Source organism: Sminthopsis crassicaudata, chromosome 3, assembly GCF_048593235.1.
Source record: "Sminthopsis crassicaudata isolate SCR6 chromosome 3, ASM4859323v1, whole genome shotgun sequence".
NCBI classification, from domain to species: domain Eukaryota; kingdom Metazoa; phylum Chordata; class Mammalia; order Dasyuromorphia; family Dasyuridae; genus Sminthopsis; species Sminthopsis crassicaudata.
Genome location: NC_133619.1, coordinates 401237573 through 401243539, shown reverse-complemented (window position 1 = coordinate 401243539; position 5967 = coordinate 401237573).

Here is a 5967-nt window from a genome sequence, read left to right as displayed (position 1 = left end):
ATGTATGTATGTGTGTATTTTGTTTTCTTTCATATATGTATAGATATGCAACCTGTTTTCTTTTGTATATATGCATGTTGTTTATATATATGTATATGTATATATATATGCAATCTGTTTTCTTATATATGTTCATCTTATATATATATGCATGTTATTTTATTTTTTATATATATATGCAACTTATTTTCTTTTACTTATGTATAGATATGCAATCTGTTTTTTTCATATAAATGCATATTGTTTTCTTTTATATACATATACAATCAGTTTTCTTATATATATATATATATGCTATTTAGTTATATACATACATACATGCATACATACATATATGCATCCTATTTACTTTTACACATATGCAACCTGTTGTCTTATATATATGCATCTTGTTTTCTTTTATATATATGCCACCTTTTTTCTTATATATATGCAACCTCTTTTCTTAAACACAGGTATACATGTAACCTGTTTTCATATATATATGCAACCTATTTTCTTTTATTTATATATGGTATCTCTTTTCTCAAGTATATGTAACCTGTTTTCTTTTATATATGTATATATATGCAATTTCTTTTCTTTTCTATAAATGGAACCTCTTTTATTATATATGCCACCTTTTCATATGTGTAGATATATATGCAATTTCTTTTCTTTTATATATATGCATCCTGTTTTCATATATATATATATATATATATATATATATATATATATATATATATATATATATGTGCAACCTGTTTTCTTTTATATGTGTATATTATAGAACTTGTTCTTATACACACACACACACACACACACACACACAGAGAACACCTGTTTGATATAGATATGCAACCTATTTTCTTTTATAAATATGCATATTGTTTTCTTTTACATTATATGCAACCTGTTTTCATATATATATATGTATGTATGTATGTATGTATACACACATATTCTGTTTTCCCTTACATATTTCCAACCTCTTTTCTTTCATATATATACACACACATACACACACATACACACACACATATATATATATACATACATACATATATACATATACACACATACACATATACACACATACACATACACACATATACATATATATATATATATATATATATATATATATACATAAACACATACATATATATATATATATACACATACATACACACATACACACACATATACACACACACACGCACACACACACACACACACACACACACACACACATATATATGTATGTATATGTATGGGGCAGCTAGGTGCCTCAGTGGATAGAGCACCAGCCTTGAATTCAGGAGGACCTGAGTTCAAATCTGGTCTCAGACACTTAACACTTCCTAGCTGTGTGACCCTGGGCAAGTCATTTAACCCCAGCCTCAGGGGAAAAAAAAAACAAAACTTATACACACACGCATACACACACATATATGCAACCTGTTTACTTTTATATTTGTATATATACAACTTGTTTTCATATATATATATATTCTCTTTTATATATGCAATCTGTTTTCTTTTATATATACATATTGTTTTCTTTTATATACATATGCAATCTATTTTCTTATATATATGCATCTTATTTAGGTTACATATATTTATACATACATACACATATATACATACATACACACATATATATATATACACACATATATATGTATATATATGTATGTATGTATGCATCCTACTTTCTTTTATACATATGGAATCTGTTTTGTTATATATTTGCATCCTGTTTTATTTTATATATATGCAACTTCTTATCTTATATATGTATATATGTAACTTGTTTCCATATATGTGTGTGTGTATGTGTGTGTGTGTATACAATGCAACCTGTTTTCTTATATGCATATATATGCTATCTCTTTTCTCACATATATGTAACCTGTTTTCTTTTATATATGTGTGTATATATACATACAATTAATTTTCTTTTCTATATATACAACTTATTTTATTATATATATGATACCTTTTTTATATATGTAGATATATATGCAACTTGTTTTCATATATATATATGTGTGTGTGCAACCTGTTTTCTTTTGTGTGTGTGTGTGTGTATATATAAAACCTGTTTGCTGTTTGAAATATATATATGCAATCTGTTTTCTTTTATAAATATGGATATTTTTTCTTTTACATAATATAGAATCTGTTTTCTTATGTATGTATATATATATGCAACCTGTTTTCTTATATATGCGCATCCTGTTTTCCTATATATATGCATCCTGTTTTCCTTTATATAGTTCCAACTTCTTTTCTTTTATATGTGTGTGTGTGTGTGTTTGTGTATCCTTTTTTCTTTTATATACATGCAACTTGGTTTCATATATATATATAAATGCATCCTCTCTTCTTTTGTATATATGCAACCTGTTTTCTTATTTATGTGTGTATATATATGCAACTTTTTTCTTTTATATATATGCATCCTGTTTTCTTTTATATATATGCAACTTGTTTTCATATATATATGCAACCTGTTTTCTTTTATATATATATATATATCCAACAAGTTTTCTTTTATATACATAGAGATATGCAACTTGTTTTCTTTTATGTGTATCTGCAATCTGTTTTCATATATATATATGCAACTTCTTTTGTTGTATACATATACAACCTCTGGGTATGTATGTATGCAATCTGTTTTTTATATATAAGCAACATTTCTTCTTTTATATATCGATATATATGCAACTGGTTTTCATATATATATATATATATATATATATATATATATATATATATATATATATATATATATATATATATATATATATATATATATATATATATATATGCAACCTGTTTTATTTTATATATGTATATATTTCCAAGTTGGTTTCTTTTTTATATATATATATGCAACATGTTTTTTATATATATGGTTTCTATTTACTTTTATATATGTGTATATTATTTTCTTATATATGTAACCTCTTTTCTTATATATGTATATATATGCAACTAAATTTCCTTTATATGTATACATCTTGTTTCCTTTTATAAATATTCAACATGTTTTCTTTTATATATGTATATCTATGCAACTTTTTATTTTATAAATGTGTATACATGCTAACTGTTTTCATATATATATTTATACAACCTTTTTTCTTATATATATGCATCCTCTTTTCTTATATATTTTTGAAAACCTATATATATATGCAATCTGTTTTCCTGTATATATATGCAATCTTTTTCTCCTATATAAGTATATATATGCATGTTTTCCTTTATATATGTATATATGCATCTGTTTTCTTATATATATGCAACCTATTTTCTTTTATATATGTATATGTATGCAACTTGTTTTATTTTATATATATTCATATTGTTTCCTTTTACATACATATGAAACCTGTTTTCATATATATATATATACATACATATATGTATCATCTTTTTTTGTATATATATCCATCCTATTTTGTTTTATGTATATATGCAACCTGTTTTCTTGTATATGTGTATATATATGCCACCTGTTTTCTTTTATCTATATGCAATCTGTTATATATATATATATATATATATATATATATACATACACATATCCTATTTCATTTTATATATATGCATCCTACTTTCTTTTATATATATATATATATATATATATATATACATACATATATTTATATATACATATGCAACCTGTTTTCTTATATATGTATATATATATGCAAGTTGTTTTATTATATATATGCATCTTGCTTTCTTTTGTATATATGCCACCTGTTTTATGTTTTATATATGTACCTATGTATCCTGTTTTCATATATATATAAAATACACATTATATATATATATATATATATATATATATATATATATATATATATATAATATACACACACATACACATGCAACCTGTTTTCTTTTATGTATATATGCAATCTGTTTTCTCAAATATATGTAACCTGCTTTGTTTTATATATTTATTTATATATGCAATTTCTTTTCTTTTATATATATGTAACCTGTTTTCTTTTATATATGTATTTCTATATGCAATTTCTTTTCTTTTATATATATATATTCAATCAGGTTTTTTGTATATATATGCAATTTGTTTTCTTTTATATAGGTATATACATGTAGATTGTTTTCTTTTATAGATGTATAATTATAGAAACCGTTTCCATATATATATATATATACATATATATGCAATTTATTTTCTTATATATGTGCATCCTATTTACTTATATATGTATATGCATCCTACTTTCTTTTATATATACATGCAACCTATTTTCTTTTATATATATGTAACCTGTTTTCATATATATATATGTATATGTATATATGTAACCTGATTTTTAAAATATACATGCAACCTGTTTTCTTTTATGTATATATGCTATCTCTTTTCATATATATATATGTAACCTGTTTTCTTTTATGTATGTATATATATGCAACTTCTTTTCTTTTCTATATATGCAATTGTTTTCTTTTATATATATGCATCCTCTTTTCTTATATATACATATGCACCCACTTTCTTTTATATGTACATTGATATGCAACCTGTTATATATATGCATATTGTTTTCTTTTACATACATGTCACGTGTTTTCTAATATATGTAGATACATGTAACCTGTTTTCATATATATATATATATATATATATATATATATATATAGCTTGTTTTTTATATACATACATGTGTGTATATGTATGAAACCTGGTTTCTTTTATATATGTATAGATATGCAACCTGTTTTCTTTTATATATATATATGAATATTTTCTTTATATATATGCCACATATATGCTTTCTTATAGATGTATATACACATGCAACTGGTTTTCTTTTATATATTTATATATATGCAACCATCAGGTTCTTTTATATATATCAGGTCTTTTATATATAGGTAACATGTTTTCATATATATATATATATACATATATATATATATACATATACATATACATATATATACATATACATATATACACATATACATATACATATATACATATACATATATACATATATATATACACACACACACACACATACACATATGCAACCTGTTTTCTTGTATGTATATATGCAACTTGTTTTTTCTTATATATTTATACATATGGATCTTTTTCATACATGTTTATACATACATCTGTTTTCATACATACATATATATGTATGTGTATATACAACCTGTTTTCTCACACACACATATATATATATATATATATATATATATATATATATATATATTTAACCTTTCTTTTATATATATGCAAATTATTTTCTTTTATATATACAAAACATATTTTCTTTTATATATGTATAGTTATGTAAAGTGTTTTCAATATATATGCAACTTTTAGATATATATTTATATATATATGCAACTTATTTTCTTTTATATAAATATAATTTTTATTATATATATGCAAGTTGTTTTCATATATATACATATATACATACATACATATATATATGCAGCTTATTTTCTTTTACGTATATCTATATTTTATATGCAACCTGTTTTCTTTTCTATATATATGCAACCTTTTTATTTTAGATACATAGATACATAAGCAACTTGTTTTCATATATATATATATATATATATATATATACACACAATTTTTCATTGTGTATATATGCAACCTTTTTTTCTTTCATATATATGCAACATGTTTACTTTTATATATGTATGCAACCTGTTTTTTATATATGTAAATTGTTTTATACATACATATGCAATTTGTTTTCTAATATATGTACATATATGCAACACATTTTCTTTTATATATATGCATCCTTTATATATATATATATATATGCAACTTGTTTTCTTTTATATAGATGTATATATATGCAACCTATTTCCTTTTATAAATGTACATATATGCAACATGTTTTATATATATATATATGCAACCTGTTTTCTTTTTTATATATTCAATCTTTT